Below are 15942 nucleotides of genomic sequence, written 5' to 3' on the forward strand. Positions count from 1 at the left end.
ATTTGAGATTCTTCAAAGTAGCCACCCTTTGCCTTGATGACAGGTTTGCACACTCTTGACATTTTCTCAACCAGCTTCAGCTGGATTACTTTTCAATTAATAGGTGTGCCTTGTTAAAAGTTCATTTGTGGAATTTCTTTCCTTCTTAATTGTGACAAGGTAGGGGTGCTATACAGAAGATAGCCCTATTTGGTAAAAGACCAAGTCCATATTATGACAAGAACAGCTTAACTAAACAGAGAAACAACAGTCAATCATTACTTTAAGACATGAAGGTCAGTAAATCCGGAAAATTTCAAGAACTTTGAAAGTTTCTTCAAGTGCAGTCGCAAACACCATCAAACACTATTGTCTTGTTTTGCACACTTTGTACAAAATAATAAAATGCAGTACTACAGGATATTTCTTAACATAGCTCTTTATTAGTTAGCTATAACTGGCATGTTCACGTATCGCCAACCAGGATCAAACTGACCATGACCTAACCATTTGGGTGGTCTTAACCAATCATAGCACAGTATGATATGGCGGTAAAATGCATCCAATTACAATTCAGTATGTTTACACATATGAATATTACAACTATAATGAAACTGGCTCTCATGAGGACCACCACAGGAAAGGAAAACCCACAGTTACCTCTGCTGCAGAGGATATGTTCATTAGAGTTAACTGCATCTCAGAAATTGCAGCCCAAATAAATGCTTCACAGAGTTCAAGTAACAGACACATCTCAACATCAACTGTTCAGAGAAGGCTGCGTGAATCAGGCCTTCATGGTCGAATTGCTGCAAAGAAACCACTACTAAAGGACACCAATACGAAGAAGAGACTTACTTGGGCCATGAAACACGAGTCATGGACATTAGACCGGTGGATATCTGTCCTTTGGTCTGATGAGTCCAAAGTTTTAATTTTTGGTTCCAACTGCTGTGTCTTTGTGAGACGGAAAGTAGGTGAATGGATGATCTCCGCATGTGGGGTTCCCACCGTGAAGCATGGAGGAGGAGGTGTGATGGTGTGGGGGTGCTTTGCTGATGACACTGTCAGTGATTTATTTCGAATTCAAGGCACACTTAACCAGCATGGCTACCACAGCATTCTGCAGAGATACGCCATCCCGTCTAGTTTGAGTTTGGTGGAACTATCATTTGTTTTTCAACAGGACAATGATCCAAAATACACCCCCAGGCTGTATAATTGCTATTTGACCAAGGAGAGTGATGGAGTACTGCATCAGATGACCTGGCCTCCACAGTCATCCGACCTCAACCCAATTGAGATGGTTTGGGATGAGTTGGACAGCAGAGTGAAGAAAAAGCAGCCAACAAGTGCCCAGCATATGTGTGAACTCCTTCAAGACTGTTGGAAAAGCATTCCTCATAAAGCTGTCATTGTAAATAAGAATTTGTTCTTAACTGATTTGCCTAGTTAAATAAAGGTTACATAAAATAAAACATTAAAAGCTGGTTGAGAGAATGGTTGAGAGAGTGTGCAAAGCTGTCATCAAGGCAAAGGGTGGCTACTTTGAAGAATCTCAAATATACAATATATTTTGATTTGTTTAGCACTGTTTTGTTACTACATGATTCCATATGTGTTATTTCATAGTTTTGATGTCTTCACTATTATTCTACAATGTAGAAAATAGTAAAAATAATGAAAAACCCTGTAATGAGTAGGTGTGTCCAAACACATTTTTGAAAGTTTTAAGACAGAAATTATTTCAGTTGGCTGTTTCTTAAGATGTACACTTAAGGTCATAATGTTTAATTATTCAGTGACTTCAATAACCAGCTCAGTGGAGGTCATGTTTGTGTAACAGTATAACTTTAGACCGTCCCCTTGCCCCGACACGGGCGCGAACCAGGGACCTTCTGCACACATCAACAACGGTCGCCCACGAAGCATCGTGGAGCGATGGGTAACGATGCTTCGTGGGCGACCGTTGTTGATGTGTGCAGAAGGTCCCTGGTTCGCGCCCGTGTCGGGGCGAGGGGACGGTCTAAAGTTATACTGTTACATTGATGCTGTTGACCCGGATCACTGGTTGCTGCGGAAAAGGAGGAGGTTGAAAGGGGGGTGAGTGTAACGGATGTGAAATGGCTAGCTAGTTAGCGGGTACGCGCTAATAGCGTTTCAATCAGTTACGTCACTTGCTCTGAAACCTAGAAGTAGTGTTTCCCCTTGCTCTGCAAGGGCCGCGGCTTTTGTGGAGCGATGGGTAACGACGCTTCGTGGGTGTCAGTTGTTGATGTGTGCAGAGGGTCCCTGGTTTGCTCCCGGGTCAGGGCGAGGGGACGGTCTTAAAGTTATACTGTTACATTTGAACAATAGGTAATGTTTGCTTGGGTGATTTTGAATGTTGACAAAAGAGACAGACAATTTGTTAAACAAAACACCTTTTAAAATGCAAGCTGGAAATAAATCTCCCAAAATAAGGCCAAAAAAACTGGAGAAAAACATTTCTTAAGAAATACTTGCTTTGGAATGGGTGTGTACGGGGGCATGGAGGGGTGTCAGACGAGATGTCAAACACCTGATGTTGCAAAACTGTTTGGGGTCTGATTAGAAGGGGTGCGGAGGCAAACAGGACAAGACCCAGAGCATGATAGATAAGGGGGCCACAGCTCTGATGTCATCACCATATGCAAATTAACTGGTGGCCTTAAAGGAGACCTTTGCGAGCTGTCATGAGTCTGTGAACAATGTGGTGGTGTTGGAGACGTGCTGGCTGTTGTAAACCAGAGCAGCGTGGTAATAGAAAACAACCAACGCCCTTAATTAACACTTTTTTCTTCAAGAGAGAGGACAACGCAGACAGACCAGACATGGAGGTGAGCTGAACATTTAAAGGCCCACTATGTGAAATTTACAGACGTTTTGATCACTTAACTCAGTCATGCTAAACCTCTGAAGCTGTCAATTGGGCTTCATTTGAAGGGGATAATTAGGGGAGAGAGCTGATGTTTAGTGGTTTAGAGAAAGTCCTCTATTAAGATGCTCTGCAAGTGGTTTCATTTAGTTAACTACAAGCAATTACATTAAGAAAACTCATGTACATGGTATCGGTATATAATGCAATGTCGGACCTGAACTTGGTTAGTCTTACAATAGGACTTCAATAGATTTAATTAAGAAATTGATGTGGATCATGCATGAATTTGTTGTCTGAGAAAATATCATTCTGTAATATAGCATGCATATTGTATTCACACCTTGGGTGGTTGACTTCTCAGAATATGTTATAACACATTGATAACATATTGACTCAACCCTGTTTCTGTACATATTTGTTTGTGTATTTATTTAATATGTAATATCCATAATTTTATCCCCAACAGGTTTATTCATTTAGGCAATGTCATCATGGGATATTGTTCGTTAGTCTTGTACCCTGGACAGGATATCATCATATACTGTAAGTTCGTTATGGTGACACTACAGTATAGATGATGTACTATCCAGGGTCTCATTCCCCCTCCGGATACTATCAGCACACACACACAAGCTGTTGACGGTTGGAAGCTAGAGGGTGGCAATCTAACCGTTACCATTACTGAGTTTTAGCAATGGTAAGGGTTCTATTGACGCCTCTCAATGTCATAGCTACAATAGTACACACATGGACGGATGCTGCTGGCGGTTGGAAGCTAGAGGGTGGCGCTCAAACCGTTACCATTACTGAGTTTTAGTAATGGTAAGGGTTCTAATGCTGCTTCTCAATGTCACTGGAGTTGCATTAAAGGAAACTAAAAACTGGTGGACTGGTCTCGTCTTCCTTGCAAGAAGTCACATTTGATTACAACACCTTAGTGATACCAAGAGCCAAAGTTGTGTTTAAGAGCTGATTTTGATATTGTAAGATGTTTGTTGACTTGTGAAATAATGTTTCAAATTAAAAACCAAAGAATGACTATCAATGTCTTGGTGTACATCTCACTCTGAATGTTAAATACTGTACCAAGGTTACCACCTCAATGCATTGACAGGTTACACATATGAAATTGTATGAAAGCATACATATTATTATTTGTTTTTTATTTATCATTTCATATACTCCTTGCAGTGTACATCTTTTTAAAAGCAGTTGGTTTGTCTAATTGAAGATTACCTCTAGTATTCTGCACTAAACATACGGTTGTTAGGAGTGTAACTGCCAGTGTAATCAATGGAGAGCAGCTGTTTCTGTAGACAGAGTGAACTGAGACATTACAGCCCTCTCTCTCCCCCCTCTTCTTCTCACCGTCTCACTCTCTTCATTGAGACACCCCAGCCCTCCCTCTCTTTATCACTCTCTCTCTTTGGCCTTGCTTTAGGCCACAGGGCACACACTTGTTTTTCATCAAGATAGCCTGGATAGTGACAGCGCATAGAGCAAACTTACAGGGAGGGGGAGAAATTAACCTAATTACCATTATCTGACCGATTTTTACTAGCACTCTATTTTACCAGCAGGTTAGCGCTCCATTTTACCAGCAGGTTAGCGCTCCATTTTACCAGCAGGTTAGCACTCTATTTTACCAGCAGGTTAGCGCTCCATTTTACCAGCAGGTTAGCGCTCCATTTTACCAGCAGGTTAGCGCTCTATTTTACCAGCAGGTTAGCGCTCCATTTTACCAGCAGGTTAGCACTCTATTTTACCCACAGGTTAGCGCTCTATTTTACCAGCAGGTTAGCGCTCTATTTTACCAGCAGGTTAGCACTCTATTTTACCCACAGGTTAGCGCTCTATTTTACCAGCAGGTTAGCGCTCTATTTTACCAGCAGGTTAGCGCTCCATTTTACCAGCAGGTTAGCACTCTATTTTACCCACAGGTTAGCGCTCTATTTTACCAGCAGGTTAGCGCTCTATTTTACCAGCAGGTTAGCGCTCCATTTTACCAGCAGGTTAGCACTCTATTTTACCAGCAGGTTAGCGCTCTATTTTACCAGCAGGTTAGCACTCAATTTTGAATTCCATTAAAGAGAAACAATTCAGTCCTCAGGGGTTTTGCTTAGAGAGAAAGAATTATTAGGATAGATAGAAAGAGAGCGAGAAAAAGATAGAAATCAAGGCTTGAGGGGACAGCAATGCTATTGTCAGCTGACAGAGAGAGAAAGAGAAAGAGTGAGAGGAGAGAGACAGGGGGTGGATAGCACAACAGGGACATTCGACAGACAGAACGTGACTGTGCTACTCCCTGTTCAATCATCACAGGGCCAGGTGAGGCAGAGGTCTACTGCCAAGGGGAAGGTTCTGGAAGCCTAAAATAAAACATGAACCTTTTCACAGTTCGCCTCACCACACACACACCAAAATATAGCCATTTAAATAACAGAGGTGGAGAGGTAAAAATTATAATTACAAGATAATATGTTACAGAAGCTCTGAAAGACAAACCAGTGAAGAATATATGCAAAAATATACGCAAGTCATCCTTTACTCAAGAGCAATGCTTATGCAAGAATACAGTATGATGACCCTTGAGAGAAGTGACTGTAGAAAAGGCTGGGAACAAGTTCAAGGGGAGAGAGCTGTCACTGTGTTCCCATTAACTCTCAATAGCTGACTCACGATGAGCACTCACAAGCTCTCAGCAGCACAGTTTAGCTGTAGGTCTGTCCACAGTCAAGCAATAGAAACCAGTCATATCTTTCACTGAATATAGTGACCAAGGAATCCATAGAGTTCAACCATGTTAATTTCCAACACACTAGGCCACCATAATACTGTGTTTGCCCCAGATGATCATAATACTCTGTTTCCCATAATCCTCTTCAATTCTTCACCTTTACTGAGAGCCTCAGCTTGACCTCCCTGAGGAACACAGTGCTAAGGTCCTCTCCAGCCTCTCTGGCTATCCTGGCAACCATCTGACCAGCCTGGCCAATCACCATTTTCTGTCACCAGGATAAATAAAAAAAACAGAGAAAAGGAAATACATTATATTAATATGAGCATGCATTTCAATATAATGCCAATGTTTTAAGTCCACAAGAGGACCCCAGTTACTACAGCAGATAAGAAGAATGTATACTGTAATAATCACTCGGTCCTAACAACCAAATATACAGTAAATCAATGACTTTCACCTCTGTCATCATTCACTTAACTGAATGAAAACTAGAGAGTAGCCTGGTGCAGGGATAAAGTTTAAATCACTGAGCACTGCTGCACCACTGCAGATATAGGCTAACATTCATCCAGTCTGTCTGACATTAAAAAAGTATGGTTTAAAAAGGAGTCTGCTCAAATATTTACACAAGTTATTACAGGCTAAAGAACTCCAGGTATAGTGATTTGAAGCTAAAGAGTCTGAAAAAACAGTTAATCTACACATGTAATCATTAGTCAGAGAACACATGGCTGAGCAGCTTCATCTCTTAAACATTAGGGGGAAATGGTTGTGACAGGATACAGATCAGAGTTGGTGTCAATTCCATTTCAATTCAGTCAATTCAGGAAGCACATTGAAATTCCTATTCCAATTTCCCTCGTTGCTCGGAACTGAAATTGAAATGTTCAGTTTACTTCCTAACTAAATAAACTGAATTGAAATGGAATTGACCCCAAACCTGACAGAGATGTCATGTAAAAGCAAGCTGTAGAATCACTATGGGAATGTGATGTAAGGGGGGATGGGAAGAAGTCAAAAACAGCCGGTTCAGATGAACTATCTGTCGACACATCGACAGGCCTGTGTGAAAGGCCACACACATAGAGCATGGAACCTCAATCCGTCTGCGAGAAAGTTCCCGTTGCTTCTCTCCTTCTTGTCTTTATCTTCTTCCACTGATGGCTTCTCACATGTTCATTAGTAACTGGGTAGTTAGGTTGGTGGGGGTGTCATTGACATGTTTCACAACAGGGGACATATACAGCACCATCCGTAATTATTGGGACAGTGAAGCATTTTTTCTTCTTTTGGCTCTGTACTCCAAACAATGATTATGAAGTTAAAGGGCAGACTGTCATCATTTATTTGAGGGTATTTTAATCCATATATTTTAATCCATACTGTATATAAATTACACCACTTTTTGTACATAGTCCCCCCATTTTATGGGAGCAAAAGTATTGGAACAAATTCACTTACAGTTGAAGTCGGAAGTTTTCATACACTTAGGTTGGAGTCATTAAAATTAGTTTTTCAACCACTCCACAAATTTCTTGTTAACCAACTATAGTTTTTGCAAGTCAGTTAGACATCTACTTTATGCATGACACAAGTCATTTTTCCAACAATTGTTTACAGACAGATTATTTAACTTATAATTCACTGTATCACAATTCCAGTGGGTCAGAAGTTTACATAGACTCAGTTGACAGTGCCTTTAAACAGCTTGGAAAATTCCAGAAAATTATGTTATGGCTTTAGAAGCTTCTGATAGGCTAATTGACATCATTTGAGTCAATTGGAGGTGTACCTGTGGATGTATTTCAAGGCCTACCTTCAATCTCAGTGCCTCTTTGCTTGACATCATGGGAAAATCAAAAGAAATCAGCCAAGACCTCAGAAAAAAATTGTAGATCTCCACAAGTCTGGTTCATCCTTGGGAGCAATTTCTAAACGCCTGAATGTACCACGTTCATCTGTACAAACAATAGTATGCAAGTATACACACCATGGGACCACGCAGCCGTCAAACCGCTCAGTAAGGAGACGCGTTCTGTCTCCTAGAGATGAACGTACTTTGGTTCGAAAAGTGCAAATCAATCCCAGAACAACAGCAAAGGATCTTGTGAAGATACTGCAGGAAACAGGTACAAAAGTATCTATATCCACTAGAGGTCGACCGATTATGATTTTTCAATGCCGATACCGATACCGATTATTGGAGGACAAAAACAGCTGATACCGATTAATCGTCCGATTTATAAAAATAAAATAAAATAATTATATATATATATATATATATATATATATATATATATATATATATATATATATATATATATATATATATATCATACACACACACACATTTTTGTAATAATGACAATTGCAACAATACTGAATGAACAATGAACACTTTTATTTTAACTTAATATAATACATAAATACACACACGCACACAGCTCTGAAGTGACAATGATACTGAAGAGTCTGCTTAGGAGACAAATACTCTCAACTGTTTGAATAAAAATAGAGTTTAAGTTACCTGTGATGAATGTTGAAAACAAAAACTTTAATTTCTATATGCAGGAAATCCTATTTTAATAATGGGCATGGTAAGAATTGACAACCAAAGTGCGAGTCATAATTCCCATGACACCTAGCAAAATCTGAAAAGCGGTTCCTTCATTTATTCCATAGGATATTTTTAGATTCACTTAAAATAAGGTCTGTCTTTCGTGTAGGCTTACATCACCGTGCCAATTTTATAACTGTGTAGATATCCATAGGACAAGGTAACTCTGATCAATATTGGCTAAATATAAGCGAAGATAAAAAAAAAAAAAAAAAAATTGTAGACTGGATTTATGAAAATATGTTGACAAACGTTACCTTATGCTAGTGAGATTTACACGTGAAAACGTTGAGGCGGTTTAAGCCTGCACGAAACACAGACCTTATTTGAAGTAGATCAAGACATTCTCTATGGAAGACATGAACGGTAAAATAACGAAGGAACCCCTTTCAAATTCAGCCGCAAGTTATTACAGGAATTATAACGCGTCGACTATTTCTCTCTAAACCATATACCTTTGACTAATCCGGAAACTATCACCTCGAAAACAAAACGTTTATTCCGTTCCGTATTTTATCTAACGGGTGGCATCCATGAGTCTAAATATTCCTGTTACATTGCACAACCTTCAATGTTGTCATAATTACTTAAAGTTCTGGCAAATTAGTTCGCAAAGAGCCAGGCGGCCCAAACTGTTGCATATACCCTGACTCTGCGTGCAATAAACGCAAGAGAAATGACACAATTTCACCTGGTTAATATTGCCTGCTAACCTGGATTTCTTTTAGCTAAATATGCAGGTTTAAAAATATATACTTGTGTATTGATTTTAAGAAAGGCATTGATGTTTATGGTTAAGTACACATTGGAGCAATGACAGTCATTGATTGATTGTTTTTTATAAGATAAGTTTAATTCTAGCTAGCAACTTACCTTAGCTTACTGCATTCGCTAACAGGCAGGCTCCTCGTGGAGTGCAATGTAATCAATGCAAGATTGGATCCCCCGAGCTGACAAGGTAAAAAATCTGGCGTTCTGCCCGTGTTCCTAGGCCGTCATTGAAAATAAGAATGTGTTCTTAACTGACTTGCCTAGTTAAAAAAAGATTAAATAATCGGAATGGCCGATTAATCGGGGCCGATTTCAAGTTTTCATAACAATTGTAAATCAGTATTTTTGGGCGCCGATTTGCCGATATTATTATTATTTTTATTTTTTTTACACATTTATTTAATCTTTTTTTAACTAGGCAAGTCAGTTAAGAACACATTCTTATTTTCAATGACGGCCTAGGAACACGGGCAGAACGCCAGATTTTTTACCTTGTCAGCTCGGGGGATCCAATCTTGCATTGATTACATTGCACTCCACGAGGAGCCTGCCTGTTAGCGAATGCAGTAAGCTAAGGTAAGTTGCTAGCTAGAATTAAACTTATCTTATAAAAAACAATCAATCAATGACTGTCATTGCTCCAATGTGTACTTAACCATAAACATCAATGCCTTTCTTAAAATCAATACACAAGTATATATTTTTAAACCTGCATATTTAGCTAAAAGAAATCCAGGTCAGCAGGCAATATTAACCAGGTGAAATTGTGTCATTTCTCTTGCGTTTATTGCACGCAGAGTCAGGGTATATGCAACAGTTTGGGCCGCCTGGCTCTTTGCGAACTAATTTGCCAGAACTTTACGTAATTATGACAACATTGAAGGTTGTGCAATGTAACAGGAATATTTAGACTCATGGATGCCACCCGTTAGATAAAATACGGAACGGAATAAACGTTTTGTTTTCGAGGTGATAGTTTCCGGATTAGTCAAAGGTATATGGTTTAGAGAGAAATAGTCGACGCGTTATAATTCCTGTAATAACTTGCGGCTGAATTTGAAAGGGGTTCCTTCGTTATTTAGGAGATAGCTAGGAGATAGCTCTTGACAGTTAAAATGGTTGACATGCACACGCACTACATCTGCATGTGGCTATATGAGTGCAGTGTATTGTCTGGCTGTGAAGTCTGTGTGCGTCCGTAATGACAAGTCACCTGTGTCATTGTGTAGGGCACTTCATTGGGCAGATACTCGAGAAGCTTCTCTCTGACAGTGTTGGTGCAGACCTCCTCAGGAGTCTGGTCAGTCAGAACGTCACTGTGGTATTGCCAAGAACCAGGCTTCGACCCCACTACTAGGTACCTCTGTAGGACAGACAGACATGATGTCAATAGCAATATTAGTTGTCACACATCAACATAGACGCAATTGCTTTCCATGGGTTTTAAAGAACTTTAATTATTCCACAATGAGTGTACTTGTCTACTTGGTATCAGATTTGCTTCTAGTCCGTATATGACCATAAGCTACCATCACCTTCAGTGTCTCCACATCCTCTCTATCCACAGCAGAGAGCATGAAGACATCCTTGAAGTGGGCCCAGCCCTGTTGGGTCTTCAGAGCTCTCAGCTGCTTCTTACTCAGCCCTGACTGGGCCTCACTGCCCTCACCAGGAGCCACATCACCACCTGGCTCGCCCTCATCTCCAGACCCTGGTGTCCTGGTCTCCCTGTCCGTCCTCCTCTCAGCCCAGGGGGGACCTGCGGACCTGCAGCTTCCGCCCATTCACCACTCCACATGTCAGATTTGCTGTAATCTCCAACAACCTGCTCTTGCTCTTCAGCGAGTCAACCTGTGCCATACACACAGTAGAGGGTTCATGTAACAATTCATATGTAGTAGACAGTTCCTAGTATATTACATGGTAATAATGCATTATATCATATGACAACCACGATCTCACCTCAGTGCATATGATCAGTGTTATGATTGACTTTATGATGAGGCCATGGAGAGAGGATGAGGTTTGCATGTGTCTGCTATATAAATAGAGAAGTACCTTATTGAGAACAAGGACTGCTGTGATATCTGGGTACTGGGTCAGGCATTTCAGGACCTCAAAGTCTAGCTTGTTGCAGGCACACTTGTCCGACACATCCACCATTATCAACACAAGAAGAGGACATAAACACAATGCAGTGCATTGTCATTTGCCCAAAAACGTTTTATTTCAAAGGAATTGCAAAATGTGTGGGACCACATATTGTTTAAAAAGCATAGAACTAGACTGTCTGAAAAGCAATAGCCTTACAGCAGTCATCTGTGTGCCCGAAAAGTTGCAAAAAGTGAAGAATCGTACAGTACCAAGGTCAGCTTCCTTGACTGTATTCCAAAGATCCTCGAAGAGAGACTTCTCCAGCTGGTGCCTGTGGAGAAGATAAATAGCCCGTGGGAGATTCGCCTATTTCATTTTATGCACTGCAATACCACAGTACTGAAAACGGTGTAAGAAATCACATCTTGACTTTGGAAGGTGTAGTGAGTCCAGGAGTGTCCAGTAAAATCTAGAGAGAATGTATAAGTATGCATGTACAGTTGAAGTCGGAAGTTTACATACACCTCAGCAAAATACATTTAAACTCAGTTTTTCACAATTCCTGACATTTAATCCTAGTAAAATGTCCCTATCTTAGGTCAGTTAGGAACACCACTTTGTTTTAAGAATGTGAAAGGTCAGAATAATAGTAGAGAGAATGATTTATTTCAGCTTTTATTTCTTTCATCACATTCCCAGTGGATCAGAAGTTTACATACACTCAATTAGTATTTGGTAGCATTGCCTTTAAATTGTTTAACTTGGGTCAAACGTTTTGGGTAGCCTTCCACAAGCTTCCCACATTAAGTTGAGTGAATTTTGGCCCATTCCTCCTGACAGAGCTGGTGTAACTGAGTCAGGTTTGTAGGCCTCCTTGCTCGCACAAGCTTTTTCAGTTCTGCCCACAAATGTTCTATAGGATTGAGGTCAGGGCTTTATGTTGGCCACTCCAATACCTTGACTTTGTTGTCCTTAAGCCATTTTGCCACAACTTTGGAAGTATGCTTGGGGTCATTGTCCATTTGGAAGACTCATTTGCGACCAAGCTTTAACTTCCTGACTGATGTCTTGAGATGTTGCTTCAATATATCCACATAATTGTCCTTCCTCATGATGCCATCTATTTTGTGAAGTGCAGCAGTCCCTCCTGCAGCAAAGCACCCCCACAACGTGATGCTGCCACCCCGTGCTTCATGGTTGGGATGGTGTTCTTCGGCTTGCAAGTCTCCCCCTTTTTCCTCCAAACATAACGATGGTCTTTATGGCCATCATGGCCATTTTTTGTTCCATCAGACCAGAGGACATTTCTCCAAAAAGTACGATCTTTGTTCCCATGTGCAGTTGCAAACCATAGTCTGGCTTTTTTATGGCGGTTTTGGAGCAGTGGCTTCTTCCTTGCTGAGCGGCCTTTCAGGTTATGTCGATATAGGACTCGTTTTACTGTGGAAATAGATACTGTTGCACCTGTTTCCTCCAGCATCTTCACAAGGTCCTTTGCTATTGTTCTGGGATTGATTTGCACTTTTCGCACCAAAGTACGTTCATCTCTGGGAGACAGAACGCGTCTCCTTCCTGAGCGGTATGACGGCTGCATGGTCCCATGGTGTTTATACTTGCGTACTATTGTTTGTACAGATGAACGTGGTACCTTCAGGCATTTGGAAATTGCTGCCAAGGATGAACCAGACTTGTGGAGGTCTACAAAAAAAACATCTGAGGTATTGGCTGATTTCTTTTGATTTTCCCATGATGTCAAGCAAAGAGGCACTGAGATTGAAGGTAGGCCTTGAAATACATCCACAGGTACCCCTCCAATTGACTCAAACTATGTCAATTAGCCTATCAGAAGCTTCTAAAGCCATGACATCATTTTCTGGAATTTTCCAAGCTGTTTAAAGGCACAGTCAACTTAGTGTATGTAAACTTCTGACCCACTGGAATTGTGATACAGTGAATTATAAGTGAAATAATCTGTCTGTAAACAATTGTTGGAAAAATGACTTGTGTCATGCACAAAGTAGATGTCCTAACCAACTTGCAAAAACTACAGTTTGTTTACAAGACATTTGTGGAGTGGTTGAAAAACGAGTTTTAATTACTCCAACCTAAGTGTATGTAAACTTCCAATTTCAACTGTATAAGTGTGGTTATCTAATAAATATAAAGTTTGTATATTGGACAGATACTGTACATAATGTAACACAGCACTGATAAAATAATGAACAATTGCCAAATTTCTGCTATGCTCAATGCATGGTCTGAGAGGTTATTCTCACTTGTGTCATCTACTGTGAGAACACCGAGGGCATGGGACCGTGTGGTATGCACTTTCTTGGAAACAACAAACACCTATGAGAGATCATGTTCAAAGAAACTGGTGTTAATGGAAAATAAACTCCAGGCTGACTGATGCCATGATGTTTACAGCTTAAACTGAAGAAACTGGCCAGTACAATAAAGTGAACTACCTTTCAGCCAAGCAGTTGGTTGGACAGTGTGGACTTCCCAGCATTTGGGGCACCAATAATGGCCACTCTTAAAACCTTTGATTTCTCTGGTTGATCTGGATCCTTCACCAGCCATGATATTTGCTTAGCTGAAACAAGAGTTTAGGGGTTGCCATCAGAAATATGAGTAAAATATGAGGTACATAATACAGATCTACAGAATACAGGGGCATATGTAATATTCATACTATAGTCTACACATTCAGTGCGCAGCATTTGCATAAGGAGCAACTGTACTACTATGCCAGGAGGTAACCCTCTTTTGTTTTCAGAGGCAGCAGCAGCAGTTGTGATTACCGCTGTCGGGCGGAACTGAGGCTGGATAGTGATAAAGACTGTCATCTGTCTCTGCCTTTCGCCAGTCTGCTCAGAAACGCATCCGATGTAATAAAACAGGCGGGGGTGAAGCGAAAACCCTGTCCATTATTGGTCCCTGGACGACGGGCAGCCCATCCTAAAACCAAAGCAACAGAAAGAGACATCGAGAATATCATCATCACTGCGTATCCCTGCCAGGTAACTGATGCAACGGCTGTGCCTAGTTTACAATGTCGCAGGAATCAGATAAAAAAAAATATATATAATTATAACTAAATGACATGTATGTAACCTGACATCAATGGAGTTATTTCCTCAACATGAAATAAATAGCTAGCTGGATAAGGCATGGCTGTCAAGAAAATCTCATTATTGCAGACCCTTCCAGTTAATGTATTATTTCAGACAAAATAAAATATATTTATGGTTGGTGGAAAGGCTATTACATTTATATGATCGCTTATTAATTTGAGAGAAAGCTAAGCAGATACGGTAGAAGATGACTGACCCGTTCAGAGAAACTGTGACACATTTAACAGTGGCGCAGAGATGTTGAAAGCAACTCTCGGAAAATATACAGATTTTCGGGAAAATCGAGATGCTCACACGGAAAGCCATTTATGATATAAACTTATCTTGCCGCGTTATCGATGAAATTCCAACATATTTCGGTGACACTATCCGAAACGCAAGGTTACTTCATGGCATGATTGTTTACGTTCATATTGCACTTAGGGGGGCAGCCATGATGGATAAACAAAAGAGTGGTTTTGTCTGTGGAAGAGGTTCTGCTTGGTTGTTGTGGCGAGCTATTGGCTTTACCGCCCCCTAGCGAACAAGAGGAGGAAACGCCATTGATCTTTATTGCTTGACTTCTGATTCCATCTCCTTCTGATTCCATCTCCATCTCCATCTCCTTCCATCATCTCTCTTCCATCTCCATCTCCATCACCCCAATGGAACCACTGAATGTTGGATCACATTATAGAAAACCACATAATGTAGAAATATGCATTCAATAGCTGACACATCACAAACAATTTAAAGCTGTCTTCAGTTTGAGAGGGATGTTAAAACTGTAAAGTGCTGCACCTGAGAAGGAGCAACTACCACCTCTCTGCATTACATCCATGATAAATAATGTGTCTTCTGAGCCATTGCTATTGGCCATAATAGCAATCTCTTTGCTGCTTATCTCTGGCAAATGTATGTATTTATTTTTTATTTAACCTTTATTTAACTAGGCAAGTCAGTAAAGAACAAATTCTTATTTACAATGACGGCCTACCAAAAAGCAAAATACCTCCTGCGGGGACGGGGGCTGGGATTAAAAATGAAAAATAAATAACATATAAATATAGGACAAAACACACATCACGACAAGAGAGACAACACAACACTACATAAAGAGAGACCTAAGACAACAACGTAGCAAGGCAGCAACACATGACAACACAGCATGGTAGCAAAACAACATGGTAGCAGCACAAAACATGGTACAAACATTGTTAATACTCAACTGAAAGTAAATTAACTTGAGCTTTTATTGATGAAATAGGCCTATGGATCATCACACTGAGAAAAATGGCTTGATAATATACATGAAAAATAAGCAACAGACAAGTCTGCCATTACAGATTGTCAGTCCCCGAAGGCTATTTACGTACCCCTTGGCGCTGACTTGTTTATCCCCGGGGGTACCCACATGCACCACAGTTTTGGAAAACACTGCAATCGAAACGCCCTGGGCTTTAGCAACATGTTATCCTGAGGAATACGCAGCAACGATGCCTAAATGTCCTTACTTACTAATTCACAACAAGAAGTTGACAAAAATTGGATATGATTATACATTATAAGTCTGCTCTAAGGTTAATTTAAGGATAAGGGAGTGCATATGTAGTTGATCGATTGATTTGTTCTATTTTATTATGTTGTTTTCAGTCTCTTTCCTCGCAAGTAAAGCAAGAGAGAGCAGATGTTTCCTCATAGTCCATCAAACATGCCGTCTGCTTGT

General features: G+C 40.4%; 1 protein-coding gene and 1 pseudogene across 1 annotated transcript in view; one reads left to right on the top strand and one right to left on the bottom strand.

Annotated features, from left to right (window-relative positions):
- Window positions 1-10062: 10062 nt before the first annotated feature.
- LOC120057051 lies at window positions 10063-14667 on the bottom strand (annotated as a pseudogene).
- LOC120057050 (protein FAM222B-like) overlaps window positions 13884-15942 on the top strand; it is a 58419-nt gene continuing 56360 nt past the window's right edge. The window contains exon 1 of the mRNA XM_039005433.1: window positions 13884-14123. The gene's annotated coding sequence lies outside the window, so the exon portion shown is untranslated. The remainder of the gene's footprint in view (window positions 14124-15942) is intronic.

Source organism: Salvelinus namaycush, chromosome 12 (assembly GCF_016432855.1).
Source record: "Salvelinus namaycush isolate Seneca chromosome 12, SaNama_1.0, whole genome shotgun sequence".
Classification (NCBI taxonomy): Eukaryota; Metazoa; Chordata; class Actinopteri; order Salmoniformes; family Salmonidae; genus Salvelinus; species Salvelinus namaycush.